This window comes from Pan troglodytes, chromosome 11 (genome assembly GCF_028858775.2).
Source record: "Pan troglodytes isolate AG18354 chromosome 11, NHGRI_mPanTro3-v2.0_pri, whole genome shotgun sequence".
NCBI lineage: Eukaryota > Metazoa > Chordata > Mammalia > Primates > Hominidae > Pan > Pan troglodytes.
The window spans coordinates 44,046,288-44,062,408 of NC_072409.2; the positions used below are offsets into that span (position 1 = coordinate 44,046,288).

A 16,121-nucleotide genomic window follows, 5' to 3' on the forward strand; every position below is an offset into this window, starting at 1 on the left:
GATCACAAGGTCAGGAGTTCAAGACCAGCATGGTTAACATAGTGAAACCCCACCTCTATTAAAAAATACAAAAATTAGCCAGGCATGGTGGCGGGCTACTTGGTCCCAGCTACTCGGGAGGCTGAGGCAGGAGAATTGCTTGAACCCAGGTGCCGGAGCTTGCAGTGAGCCAAAATCCCGCCACTGCACTCCAACCTGGGTGACATAGCAAGACTCTATCTTGAAAGAAAAAAAGATTATAGACTTTCGATCTATCCCATCGACGCAAATCACTGGAGCTTTAGTAGAAAATCAACTGGATCTTCAAGAAACTAAGTTTCCAAGATCTGACTGCTCTGTCCCTTACGAATTACGTGTTCCTTAGCAACTTAACTTCTCTAGGGCTGAAGTTTCTTTACCTACATAATAAGAGAGATGGGTATGGGTATCACATGCTCAAAGGCCTAAGGGGCAGCTCGGATGACTTTACATCAGTATGGAATATCTTGAGATATCCCAATTCCAGAGATGTTTAGAAGCAGAGGATGAAAAGTGTGCAATAATGTCTTTGCACACTCTTATTTATCATCTCTCCCACAGATTACTGCAATGACCTGTTAACCCTGCCTTGACTCGTTTTCCCTGTCCCCTCCAAACTTGTGGTGATATTACACTCAGAGTGAACTTTTTAAAAATACAAATCTTATTCCATCACTCCTGTGGAAAACTGCGAAAACAAAGAACTGCAAAAACAAAGAGCTACAAATTGCTCTCATTCCTGTACACACACATTTTCACAATATGACTTTGCTGCCAATTCCATCAAAAGGTTCAATCTGTTTCTCCATGTCCCTAGATCAAAGCTGGTTTGACAACTTCCTCTAACCAACAGTCAGGTGAAGACAAAACATGGATTTCTGAACCTAGATTGCCAAAGATCAAGACTACCACAAGGAGAAATATCTTCCTGCCACAGGCATATGAGAGGATAAGAAACTCTCCCTATCAAGGCCTCACAGGCAAACCAGTTAACAGCCATCACCAACTGTCAGACATAGGAGCAAGGCCATCTTAGACGACCCAATTACAATCAGGCCTGCAGGTCACTGCAGAAGCATGAGACACACCGAGAGAAATCAGTGAAGAACTCTCGCTGAGTTCCACTCAAACCCCTAACCCAAAGAATTGTAATAAATGGTTGTTGTTTTAAGCCATTAAGTATAAGCGTTGTTTCTTAATTAGCTTTTTTTTTTTTTTTTGAGATGAAGTCTCGCTTTGTTGCCCAGGCTGGAGTGCAGTGGCGTGATCTCAGCTTACTGCAAAGTGCTGGGATTACAGGTATGAGCCCCCATACCCGGCCCACATTCTTTTTAATAGCTAACTACTCAGTATCTCATTGTATGAATGTGCCATAATTTTAACCAATCGAATATTGATAGGAGTACATGGAATTTTCACTTATTTAAAACTGCTGCAATTAACTTTTTAAATTTTGGAATAATATTAAACCTACAGAAAAGTTGCAAAAACCAAGAGTTCCTGTATATCCTTCACCCAGCTTCCCCAAATGTTAAAATCTTCTATAACCATGGTATAATTATCTAAACCAGGAAATTAGCATTGCTACAAAACTTTAATCTACATACCTTATTTGAATGTTGCCATTTTTCCCATTTTGTTTTTCTGGTTCAGAATCTAATCAAAGATTTAACACTGCATTTAGTTCTCACATTTCTTTAGGCTCTTCCAATCTAAGTCAGTTCCCAAGACTTTTATTTTTTTACTTTCATGATCTTGATACTTTCAGGGAATACTAGTATACTCTTCACCAATAATTTTATAGAGTGTCCCTCAATTTGAATTAATCTAATATTCTCTCATGATTAGATTAAGGTTATACATTTTATTTTTTAAAAATATGTCACATCTCATAAAATTCACCATTTTCAAGTGCACACAAGTCAGCGGTTTTTGGAATATTCACAAGATTATACAACCATCACCACTATCTAACTCCAGAACATGTTTATCACCCCCCAAAAGAAGCCCTACACCTATTAGGAGACATTCTTCATTTCCTTCTCCCCCTACTTCCCCTCAGAACCACTAATCTACTTTCTGTCTCTATGGATTTGCCTATTCTGGGATCATACATAAATAGAATCTGTAAATGGAATCACACAACATGTAGCCTTTTGTGTCTAGCTTCTTCCAATCAGCATATTTTCAAGGTTCATCCATGTTGTAGCATGTGTCAGTATTTCATTCAATTTTATAGCTAAATGATATTCCACTGCATCGATATACTGCATTTTGTTTATCCATTCATTCATAGACACTTGGGTTGTTTCCATCTTTGGCTATTATGAATAATGCTGCTATAAACATTGATGTGCAAGTTTTTGTATGAACATGTTTCCAGTTCCCTTGGCTATACACATAAGGGTGAAAATGGTGGGACTATTAATATCCTTTTATTAGCATTCTAGGATAAATTTCTAGAAGTGAAGTTGCAGGGCCAAAGAATATACACATTCTAATTTAGAATCCAATTATAATTTTAAAGTTTCACTAATTAGGAGTCAAAAAAATACTTCATCTTATGTCACCTAATCAACTATCTCTAACATATAAAAAGCTTCTAAAAATGTTAAGAAAAAGACTAACAGCCCAATAAAAAGATTGGCAAGAAATATGAACCAGTTCACTGAAATCAAATGTCCCTTAGTAGCCTCACTTGTATTAAGAAACATGCAAAATTAAGCTAAATTCAAACACAAGTTCTCAGTATCAGACATTAAAAATTCAAAAATTCAAACGTTTGTAAACTATTGATGAAGCAACTGAAAAGAAACACAAAGTGCAAATAGGAATGAAAAATGGTACACCACTATGGAAGAAAATTCAGCAACATCTAGACAAATTACATATTTACCCTTTGAAGCAACAATTCTACTTTATCCCTAAACTATGAGGTGCCATATGCACAAAGCTAAAACACTGTAACAGCAAAAATTAACTCTGGGCCAGGGGAAGTGGCTCACACCTATAATCACAGCACTTTGGGAGGCTGAGGCAGGCGGATCACTTGAGGTCAGGAGTTCATGACAAGCCTGGCCATCATGGTGAAACCCCATCTCTACTAAAAATACAAAAATTAGCAAGGCTTGGTGGCAGGTGCCTGTAATCCCAGCTACTAGGGAGGCTGAGGTAGGAGAATGGCTTGAACCTGGGAGGAGGAGGTTGCAGTGAGCCAAGATCACACCATTGCACTCCAGCCTGGGCAACAAGCACGAAACTCTGTCTCAAAAAAAAAAAAAACATCGGCTAACGAATGAAGAAAGGAATAATTAACTTAGAATCCTGCCACTTCACAACCTTACTGAAATAGTGAATCTAGGCCATGACCATTAATGGCCACTGAAATCACTGGGTAAAAGCTGACAAGGTACAAGGGAATAATCAAACTGATAACACGTGAAACCTGATCAATCATAACATCACAGACAGAGATCATTTGCCACATGATGTAATACAACAAAAAAATACCACCACTTAAGAAGTATTCTTTGAAAAAACAAAGTGAAACAAAAAACCTGGATTCAATGCAGTCAAGACATAAACCAGTATACAGAAAATGCAGGTAAAACAAGATTGGCCTTGCTGCAGTAGGGTGATGAATATGGGGAGGTATTCCTAATAATATGTAAAGGTAACCACAAAAAAAGCTTTAAACAGATTGCTAAAAAGAAAAGAACTTACAGTCTCATTAACAATTTAAAAAAAGAACAACTTACAGTCTCCTTAACAATTCTGGAGGATACCTGTCCTGCCATATCCTAAGACTGCATAATAATTTTTTAATTTTTTGCCAGGTGCGGTGGCTCATGCCTATAATCCCAGCACTTTGGGAGGCCGAGGCAGGCATTTCAGGACCAGCCTGGCCAACATGGCAAAACCCCATCTCTACTAAAAATACAAAAATTAGCCAGGCATGACGGCAAGTGCCTGTAATCCTAGCTGCTCAGGAGGCTGAGGCAGGAGAACCACTGGAACCCAGGAGGCGGAGGCTGCAGTGAGCCAAGATCACACCACTGCACTCCAGCCTGGGGGACAGAGTGAGACTCCATCTCAAATAATAATAATTTTAAAATTTTTGCTAATTTGATTTTTTTAATGGTTATCTAATTTTATTTTGTATTTCCCTTACTCCCAATGAAGCTGAGCTTCTTTCCTATGATTAGGAATTTGCATTTCTTTTTCTGTGAACTGCCTATTCATTTTCTGTCAATTTTTTATTGGTGACTTTAATCTTTCATATTGATTTATAGGACCCCTTTAGAATCAATATTAAAAACATTTATACAATGCAACATCAAATTATCATTCTCAGCCAGGAGCGGTGGTGTGCACCCGTAGTCCCAGCTGTTTGGAAGGATCACCTGAGCCTAGGAGTTCAAGTCCAGCCTGGGCAACACAGCAAGAACCCCATCTCTTAGGGGGGGGAAAAAAATAGGCCCAGTGCAGTAGCTCATGCCAGTAATCCTGGCACTCTGTGAGGCTCAGGCGGCAGGTGGGAGATTTACTTGAGGCTAGGAGTTCAAGACCAGTATAGACAACACAGTGAGACTTGATCTCTCCAAAAAATTTAAAAATTAACCAGGCATGGTGACATGTGTCTGTAGTACCACCTCCTCAGGAGACTGAGGCAGGAAGATCGCTGGAGCGCAGGAGTTTAAGGCTACAATGAGCTATGACTGCACCACTGCACTCTAGCCTGGGCCACAAAGTGAGACTCCAGTCTCGTTTAGGAAAAAAAAAAAGCCATCGTCCTCACCTACCGGCATCAATACTCTCTAAAAATAAAAGGCACAAATACACAAATCAACAATAGCTGGAGACTTCAATACCCATTTTCAGTAACTGATAGAACAATTAGAAGATCAGCAAGAAATAGAAGACTTCATTAACACTGTACACTAACTAAACCTAACAGACATTTATTGAACACTCTTCCCAACAAGATATAAATCCTCAAGTGCACATGAGAAGACTGTAAAACAAGTTTGAATAAATTTAGAAGGAGTTAATTTATACAAACTATGTTCTTGACCACACAGAATGAAATTAGACATCATTAACTTAAGAACATTTGGAAAATTCATGAATATTAAAATATTTAAACATACTCCTAAATAACAGATAAAAGAAATCACAAGGAAAGTTACAAAACTTTCATTTGAACAAAAATGAAAATGTAACACACCAGTTGAATGCAGCTTAAAGCAGCGCTTAACAGGAAGTGTACAGCTGTAGATGTGTGGTTATAAAAGATCTCAAATCAATAATTTAACTTTCCACCGTAAGAAACTAGAAGAGAGCAAACTAAACTCAAAGCAAGGAAAGAAAGATCAGAGCAGATACAAACGTGATACAGAATAGAAAAGCAATACAGAAAAATCGACAACATCAGGCCGGGTGCAGTGTGAGCCTAGCACTTTGGGGGGTCAAGGCGGGCAGAACACTTGAACCCAGGAGTTAAGACCAGCTTGGGCAACATGGTGAAACCCTGTCTCTACTAAAAATACAAAAAAGAAAAAGTTTACCCAAGCATGGTGGCACATACACCTATAGTCCCAGCTATTTGGGAGGCTGCAGTGGGAGAATCGCCTGAGTCCAGGAAGTTGAGGGTGCAATGAGCCATCATCATACCACTGTACTCCAGTCTGGGAGAAGGGAGTGAAACCTTGCCTTAAAAAAAAAAAAAAAAAAAAAAAGGTGGCCGGGAGCAGTGGCCTGTAATCCCAGCACTTTGGGAGGCTGAGGCAGGTGGATCACGAGGTCAGGAGGTCGAGACCATCCTGGCTAACAGGGTAAAACCCCATCTCTACTAAAAATTAAAAATAAAAAAAATTAGCCAGGCGTGGTGGCGGATGCCTGTAGTCCCAGCTACTTGGGAGGCTGAGGCAGGAGAATCGCTTGAACCCAGGAGGCAGGGGAGTTTGCAGTGAGCAGAGATCGTGCCACTGCAATCCAGCCTGGGTGACAGAGCGAGACTCCCTCTCAAAAAACAAAACAAAACAAAAAACAGAAAAAGGAAAGGGAAGAGAAAATCAACAAAACCAAAATTGATTTAATGAAAATATCAAACTAATGGACAAACCAAGAAAAGAGAAGACCTGAATTACTAATACCAGAAATGAAACAGAAGATAATAATGGTCAACCTTACAGAAACAGGATTATAAGGGAGTCTCATAGACAATTAGCCAACAAACTGGATAAATGAAACAAAATGGATAAACTCCTAGAAACACATAACCTACTAAAAATGAATCATGAAGAAACAGAAAATATAAATAGACCTATAACTAGTAAGGAGACTGAATCAGTAATCAAAAACCTCCCAGAATTCCAGCAGAGTTAAAGAATTAAACCTCTTCCCAAGACATGAAGAGGAGAGAGCACTTTCTAACTCACTCTCTGAAGCCAGCATTACAGTAGTTGCCCCCTTATCCAAGAGGGATACATTCCAAGATCCCTAGTGGATGCCTCGAAAAGTACCAAACCCTATACAGCTGTTCCTCGACTTACAAAGGGGTTACGTCTCAATAAACCAACTGTAAGTTGAAAATATACTAACTTGAAAGTCGCTTTAGACTTATGATATATTCAACCTACGATGGGCTTATCCAGACAACCCAATCATAAGTAGAGGTGCATACTCAATGCATATTGCTTTTGCATGAAGGTAAAGTTGAAAAATCTTAAGTCCAACCATCAAATTTGGGACCATCTGTATATACTGTTTTTTCCTACACACACCTATGATTGAGTTTAATTTTTAATTAGGCACACTCCTCTTGTGCTTTTGGTCATTATTAAATAAAATAAGGGCTACTTGAACACAAGCACTGTGATACTGCAGTCCATCCGATAACTGATGGCTGACTGACTGACAGATGGGCAGCATATAGAGTGTAAATGCTGGACGAAGGAATGGAGCAAGATGGCAAAATATTTCATCACACTACTCAGAATGTGACGTGTAACTTAAAACTTACGAATTTTTATTTCTGGAATTTTCCATTTAGGATTATCAAACCTCAGCCCACTTCGGGTAACTGAAACCATGGAAAGCAAAACCACAGAGAGCAAAATCACAGATCAGGGAGTACTGCCATACTCTAAAAAAGCCAGACAAAGACACTACAAGAAAACTATAGAGCCAGGCACAGTGGCTCATGCCTGTAATCCCAGCACTTTGGGAGGCCGAGGCAGGTGGATCACAAGGTCAAGAGTTCGACACCAGCCTGGCCAACATAGTGAAACCACGCCTCTTCCAAGAATACAAAAATTAGCCGGGCGTGGTAGTGCATGCCTGTAATCTCAGCTACTCAGGTGACGGAGGCCAGAAAATTGCTTGAATCTGGGAGGTGGAGGTTGCAGTGAGCTGAGATCATGCCACTGCACTCTAGCCTGGGTGACAGAGCAAGACTCCATCTGAAAAAAAAAAAAAAAAAAAAAAAGAAAACTACAGACCAATTTTCCTTACGCACATTGATGCAAAAATCCTCAACAAAATATTAGCAAACCAAATTCAACAGTTTATTAAGCAGTTTATTATGGTTATACACCATAACCAAGGACTTATTCTAAGAATGTAATAACAGTTCACCTATGAAAACCAATCAATGTAATACAACACATTAAAATAAAGAGGAAAAACCCACATAATCATCTTAATTGATGCAGTAAAAGCATCTGACAAAATTCAACACACTTTCATAATAAAAACACTTAGAAAGCTAAGAAAAGAATAAAATTATCTCAAATAATAAAGGCCAAATATGAAAAACCCATACTTCACATCATATTCAATGGGGAAAGGCTGGAAAAAGGCTGGAAACTTTTCCTCTAAGATCAGAAACAAGACAAAGATGCACACTTTCCCCACTTCTATTCAGTATAATACAATACTGGAAATTCTAGCCACAGTAATATGGCAAGAAAAAGAAAGAAAAGGCATCCAAACTGGAAATGAAGAAGTAAAATTATCTCTGTTCACTGATGACAAGATCTCATAAGACCCTAAAAATTCCACACACAAAAAACCTGTTACAACTAATAAATGAATTTAACAAAGTTACAAGATACAAAATCAACATTAAAAATCAGCTGCATTTCTATACACTAAAGATTAACAATGTTAAAATGAAACTTAAAAAATTCAAATTGGGCTGAGTGCAGTGGCTCACACCTGTAATCCTAATGTTTTGGGAGGCCAAGGCAGGAAGACAGCATGAGCTCAGGAATTTGAGGCCCTCCCAGGCGACATAGTGAGACTTTGTCTCTACTAATAATCAAAAAATGGCTGGGCGCAGTGGCTCACTCCTGTAATCCCAGCATTTTGGGAAGCCGAGGCAGGCAGATCATGTGAGGTTGGGAGTTTGAGGTCAGCCTGACCAACATGGTGAAAACCTGTCTCTACTAACAATACAAAATTAGCTGGGTGTGGTGGTGCCTGCCTGTAATCCCAGCTACATGGGAGTCTGAGGCAGAAGAATCGCTTGAACCCGGGAGGCGGGGGTTGTGGTGAGCCGAGATTGCGCCACTGCACTCCAGCCTGCAACGACAGTGAAACTGTGTTTTAAAAAAAAATAATAATCAAAAAACTTAGCCAGACGTGCTGGCGTACACCTGTGGTCCCATCTACTCAGGAGGCTGAGGTGGGAGGATCACTTGAAACTGGGAGTTCAAGTTTGCAGTGAGCTATGATCACCCCACTACACTCCAGCCTGGGCAAGAGTGACGCCTAGCCTCAAAAATAAAAAAAAATAAAAAAAAATAAAAATTCAAGTTGCAATAGCATCATAAAGAATAAGATACTAAGGAATAAATTTAACCAAGAAGGTGAATGACCTCTATGCTTAAAACTGTAAGACACTGCTGAAAGAAATTAAAGAAGGTATAAATAAACATAAAGACATCCCATGTTCATGGATTTAAAGATTTAATATAGTTAAGGTATCACTGTTACCAAAAGTGATCTGCAGATTCAATGCCAGTCCTATCAAAATCCCAATGATGCTTTTTGCAAGAAGAGAAAACTCCATCCTAAAATTTATATAGAATCTTAAGGGATCCCCAATAGCCAAAACAATCTTGAAAAAGAAAAAAAATTATCTCACAATTTCTGAATTCAGAACTTAGTATAAACATATGGCAATCAAAAACAGTGTGGTTCTGGCATAAAAACAGACATATAGACCAACGGAATAAAAAGCCCAAGTGGGCATGGTGGTGTGTGCCTGTATTTCTACCTACTGAGGAAGCTTAGACAGGAGAATCACTTGAGCCCAGGAGTTCAAGTCCAGTCTGGGCAACATGGCAAAGCCCAGTCTTTTTTTTTTTTTTTTTTTTTGAGATGGAGTCTTGCTCTGTCACCCAGGCTGGAGTGCAGTGGCGCGATTTCCGCTCACTGCAAGCGTGGTCCACCTCCCAGGTTCATGCCATTCTCCTGCCTCAGCCTCCCGAGTATCTGGGACTACAGGCGCCCGCCACCATGCCCGGCTAATTTTTTGTATTTTTAGTAGAGACGGGGTTTCACCATGTTAGCCAGGATAGTCTCGATCTCCTGACCTCGTGATCTGCCCGCCTCAGCCTTCCAAAGTGCTGGGATTACAGGCATGAGCCACTGCGCCCGGCCTAGTCTTTTAAAAAAATAAATTAAAAGCCTGGAAATAAAAAGCCCAGAAGTAAATACATATATGTCACAAATGATATGCAACAAGGGTACCAAGGCCATTTAATGAGAAAGGAAGGACAGTCTTTCAGCAAATGGTGATGGAAAAACTGGATATCCACATTAAAAAGAATGAAGTTGGATCGCTACCCTAAACCATATATAAAAGTTAATTCAAAATGGACCAAAAATCTAAACATAAAAGCAAAACCTATGAAACCCTTAGAAGAAAACATGGAGGAAAGCTTCCTGGTATTGGATTTGACAATGACTTCTTGGATATGGCACCAAAAGAACAGCCAACAAAAGAAAAAATACATAAAAATCAAACTTCATCAAAATGAAAAACCTTCATATATCAAAGGATACTATCAAGACAGTGAAAAGGCAATCTACAGAATGGCACAAAATACATGCAAATCACATATCTGATAAGAGATTAATACCTAGAATATATAATAAACTTTTTCAACTCAGAGACAAAATAACAACTCAATTAGAAACAGGCAAGGAAACTGAATAGACCTCTCTAAAAGAGATACACAAATGGCCAAGAAGCACATGAAAAGATACACATAGGCCGGGCGCGGTGGCTCATGTATGTATGTAATCCCAGCACTTTGGGAGGCTGAGGCAGACAGATCACTTGAGATCAGGAATTTGAAACCACCCTGGCCAACATGGTGCAACCCTGTCTCTAGTAAAAATACAAAAATTAGCCAGGCATGGTGGTGCATGCCTGTGTTCCTAGCTACTCTGGGGGCTGAAGCAGAAGAACTGCTTGAATCCGGGAGGCAGAGTTTGCAGTGAGCCAAGATTGCACCACTGCACTCCTGCCTAAGAGACAGACCAAAAATCTGTCCCCCAAAAAAACAAAAAAGAGAAAGAAAAAAGAAAAGATACACATCACTTATCATTAGGGAAATGCAAATCAAAACCATGAGGTATCATCACATACTCATTAGGATGGCTACTGTCTTAATCTGTTTTGTGCTGCTATAACAGGATACTTGAGACTGGGTAGTTTATAAATAACAGACATTTATTTTCTCACAGTTTTGGAGGCAGGGAAGTCCAAAACAAGGTATTAGCATCTGGGGTGGACAGTCTTACAGCATCCTCACAAAGCAGAAGGTGGAAGGGCAAAAGAGGATGAGCCCTCTCCCACAAGCCCTTTTTAATAGCAGCATTAATCCATTGATAATGGTGTAGCCCTCATGACATAAACCCTTCCCAAAAGGCGCCACCTCGCAATACTCCTGCACTGGGAATTAAGTTCCCAACACATGAATTTTGGGAGACACATTCAGATGACAGCAGCTGTGATTTTTTTCTTAAATAAGAAAATAAGTGCTGGCAAGGACATGAAGAAATTAGAAGCCTTGCACACTGTTGGTAGGAATGTAAAATGGTGCAGCCCCTATGGAAAACGGTTTGGCAGGTACTCAAAAAATTAAAAATAGAATTACTCCATGACCCAGCAATTCCACTTTTGGCTATCTATTCAAAAGAAACAACAGCAGGGACTTGAACAGATTTTTATATACCCAAATTCACAGAATTCTCTCACAACAGCCAAACCGTAGAAGCAACCCAAGTGTTCAACTTATGAATGTTTAAACAAAATATGGTACATGTATACAATGGAATATCATTCAACCTTAAAAAAAAAAAAAGGAAACTGACTGTCACAACATGTATGAACATTAAGGACGTTGTAGTAAGTGAAATAAGCCAGTCACGGCTGGTAACGGTGGCTCATGCCTGTAATCCCAGCACTTTGGGAGGTCGAGGTAGGTGGATCACCTTAGGTCAGGAGTTTGAGACCAGCGTGGCCAACATGGTGCAAACCCGTCTCTACTAAAATACAAAAAAATTAGCCAGGCGTGGTGGCGGGCGCCTGTAATCCCAGCTACTTGGGAGGCTGAGGCAAGAGAATCACTTGAACCCGGCAGGCGGAGGTTGCAGTGAGCCGAGATCGCACCATTGCACTCCAGCCTGGGCAACAAGAGTGAAATGGAAATGGAAATGGAAAGGAAAGGAAAGGAGCCAGTCACAAAAAATCAAATATGGCATAATTTCACTTATATGAGGTACCTACAGTAATTAAATTCATAGACAGTAAGTAGAATAGTGACTACCAGGGGCTAGGGAGTTATTGCTTAATGGGCACAGAGTTCAGTTTGGGATGATGAAAAAATTCTAGACACAGACAGTGGTAATGAGTACACAACAATGTGAATGTACTTAATGCTACTGAACTGAAACTTTAAAAACTATGTTATGCATATAAACTAAAATAAAAATAAGTAACTCAAACTACATCATGCATTAAAAATAAAATGCAAAACTATTAGCTTCTAGAGGATTATTAGGAGAAAATATAAGTGAACTTGGTCACATGGTTTCAAGATGAGTCTCTAGGTACAAGATTAAAGTCATGCCACATGCAAGAAAAAGTTGATATATTGGACTTCACTAAAATCAAAAACCTCTGCTCTGCAAAAGACACTGGTAAGTGAATGAAAAGATAAGCCACAGACTGGAAGAAAGTATCTGCAACAATCTTATCTGATAAAGAACTTAAGAACATAGAAAGCGCCCTTACAAGTCACTAATACAACAACCCAATTAAAAAATGGGCAGATGATCTGAGAAAAGGGAGAGATGGAGAGTGACAGTTAATGGATAGATATAGGGACTCTTTTTGGGGAGATGAAAATGTTCTAGAATTAGATAGTGATAGTTCTACAACACCGTGAATATATATTAAAAAACCAAACTGTATACTTTTAAAATGATGAACTGTATGGTACGTGAATGTATCTCAATTTTTAAAATGCAATAGAGAGAAAAGAGAGCAGAGATTCTTTTTCTGCCTCTGGAATACTTTAACTGTATGTGAAGCCTAGAACTGTCAGAGGCGTGTGAACCAGAGCGACTCCATCTTGAATAGGAGCTGGGTAAATGAGACTGAAACCTACTGGGCTGTATTCCCAGACAGGAATTCTAACTCAAAGGATGAAGATAGGGAGCACAAGATACAGGTCATAAAGACCTTGCTGATGAAGCAGGTTACAGTAAAGAAGCTGGCTAAAACCCACCAAAAACAAGACAGAAATGAGAGTGATCTCTGGTCATCGTCACTGCTATACTCCCACCAGTGCCATGACAGTTTACAAATGTCATGGCAACGTCAGGAAGTTACCCTATAGGTCTAAAAAGGGGAGGCATGAATAATCCACCCCTTGTTTAGCATATAATCAAGAAATAGCCATAAAAATGGGCACCAGCAGCCCTCAGGGCTGCTCTGTCTATGGAGTAGCCATTCTTTTGTTCCTCTACTTTCCTAATAAACTTGCTTTCACTTTAGGGACTTGCCCTGAATTCTTTCTTGTTCAAGGTCTATCCAGGAATCCTCTCTTGGAGTCTGGTTTGGGACCCCTTTCCTGTAACTGAACTATGGCAGCCATCTTGAGACCATGAGAGCCAGACAAATCAACACACTGAAGATGGAAAGAACCTGGTCCTTGACGCAAAATCAAGGACCAATCCTGGAACTGTCTTTCCATCAGATTTTTTGTTAAATGAGGTAATAAATCCCGATGGTCAACAAGAAAAAGGGGGAGGGGTGACAGGACCGCAACAGTCTCCTCAAAGATGATATACAGATGGCAAATATGCCTATAAAAAGATGTTCATTGTCGGGCGCAGTGGCTCACGCCTGTAATCCCAGGACTTTGGGAGGCCCAGGTCTTGATCACCTGACGTCAGGAGTTCAAGACCAGCCTGGCCAACACGGTGAAACCCCATCTCTACTAAAAATACAAAAAAATTTACTGGTTGTGGTGGTGGACGCCTGTAATCCCAGCTACTTGGGAGGCTGAGGCAGGAGAAAATGCTTGAAATCGGAAGGCGGAGGTTGCAGTGAGCCAAGATCGCGCCACTGCACTCCAACCTGGGTGACAGAGTGAGAGTCCGTTTCAAAAACAACAACAAAAAAATTAGCCAGTGTTTGAGGGTCCTCTTTTCTATTGCAGTTGACCCCACATGAAAGAGCGAAACTCCGTCTCAAAAAAAAAAAACAAGAAAAGATGTTCATTATGTGTCACTGTCATTTTAAAATGCAAATTAAAACAACAAGATTGTTAGAAGAATGGATCTGAAATGCATATTGCTAAATGAAAGAAGCAAGTCTGAAAGGCTACAAAGTGTAAGATACCATTTAAAGGGCATTCCGGAAAAAGCAAAACTATAGATAGTACCAGATCAGTGGTAGCTGGAGTTGGAGGGTAGGGTTAAATGTATGAAGCAGAGGACACTTTCAGGTAGTAAAATTGTTCTGTATGATATTTTAATGATAGGTAAACAGCACCATGCATTTTTCAAAACCAGCAGAACTTCAGAGAACAAGAGTGAGCCTCAGTACATGTTAACTTTTAGAAAACATTTCAGAGGTGGAGAATCCCAGGATGGAATGCAGAATGTAGCAAAAGAATCTAATTGCAGTACAAACACATGAAACAACCTCACTAAAGGGGGTATGGGTAAAGGCAGTGATCCAAGTAACTCTGGGAAATAGTGGAGTCTTTTTTTTTTTTTTCATTTGGAAGCTGGAATTTTATCATAGGCAACAAATATTATCAGTTGTTTTTTTTTTCCTTTAAGACTGGAGGCAAAAAAAGTTGCGCATAAATGAAACTGGCTCAATTTCCCCATAGAAATTATATGTACAGGTCTTTGAATAAACATAGAAACTGACCCTTCCAGTTTTAAAACCTAAAACTTATATTTGTCTCCAATGAGTTCTTTCCTCAGGCAACGGACTGAAACTCACCAAATCACCATTTGACAATGAGACCCCAGACACCTCTTTCCCCTCATAGGTCAGGACTGCTTCCTTATCCTTTTCCTAATTGCTGTTTTCCTCACACATAGTTACATTCCTTTTTTCGGTACATAAACTCCCCAGTTTTAGTTGGTCGAGGAGGCAGATTCGAAACTGATCTCCCATTCTCTTCTTTATTAGGCAACACCTAAATAAAAAGGCAAAATTTTTCTCTGGCCGGGCACAGTGGCTCTGGGTGTAATCCCAGAACTTTGGGAGGCCTAGACGGGCGGATCACCTGAGGTCATGAGTTTAAGACCAGCCTGGCCAACATGGGGAAACCCCCCATCTCTACTAAAAATACAAAATTAGCCAGGCGTGGTGGCACACGCCTGTAATCCCAGCTACTCGGGAGGCTGAGGCAGGAGAATCGCATGAACCCAGGAGGCAGAGGTTGTAGTGAGCCGAGATCGCACCATTGCACTCCAGCCTGGGCAACAAAAGCGAAACTCCATCTCAAAAAAAAAAAGGCTTTTTCCCTGGCAATACTCAACTCAGTGATTGGCTTTCTGTGTGGCGAGAAACAGGACCTAGATCGACCACCTGGCATTTCTGTAACTTAAACACTGTTGTGCTATAGTTGAAAGTTGTACCCCATGGAAATAAAGATTAACAATTCTGGAACCATGTATGCTGTGATTGACCAATTAAATAAACTGGATGGCAGATGGTGGGAGCCAGGTTTCTCACTGCTGGAGTGGAAGGTTACAAATAAACAAGAGAAGGAAGCAAGAATGATCCATGTAATCATGGATTAGAGTTGGGCACATCATTATGAACTCATTTTTAACTTCATATAGATACAGATGGTCACAAATGGAAATACAAATGTGTGTATTATATACACCTGTTTCCTCACTCTATCAGCTGAAAGAGCCTGAAAGAAACTACACCCTAGAAACTCAACAGCAATAAGCATATCTAGTGTGACACATCTTGGTTTCAAATGCCATTCTCAAATAAAAGAAACCAGGGCTCCTTGGAGAAACAGCTAATTCTGGGACTAGAGTGGGAAATATGTAAGAGGAGCGTGGAGTATCTTGTAATCCCAGAATATAAGCATGGCAGGCCAGGTCTCACTAACTCAGGCCCCCAAAACAACTGTTTCTGTACAGACTGAGTAGTTAAGTTAAATGTTAAAAGCTGAAAGAGCCGGCCGGGCACGATGGCTCACATCTGTAATCCTAGCCACTCTGGGAGGCCAAGGTGGGCAGATCACCTGAAGTCAGGAGTTCGAAACCAGCCTGGCCAAAATGGTGAAACCCCATCTCTACTAAAAATACAAAAATATTAGCTGGGTGTGGTGGCAGGTGCCTGTAATCCCAGCTACTTTGGAGGCTGAGGCAGGAAAATCGCTTGAACGCAGGAGGCGGAGGTTGCAGTGAGCCAAGACTGCCCCACTGCACTCCAGCCTCAGTGACAGAGCAGAGCAAGACTCCATCTCGGAGGGCGCGAAAGGTGGGGGGGGCGGGGGGAGGGAGAGCCAGTACCCTTATGCAAAGGCTGGAAT

The 16,121-nt window shown here is 40.3% G+C and overlaps 1 protein-coding gene across 5 annotated transcripts in view; it reads right to left on the minus strand.

The window, feature by feature from the left end:
• The window catches only part of MFSD14B (major facilitator superfamily domain containing 14B), an 86,875-nt gene that overhangs the window by 46,142 nt on the left and 24,612 nt on the right, over positions 1-16,121 (minus strand). The gene's annotated exons all lie outside the window — the stretch shown is intronic.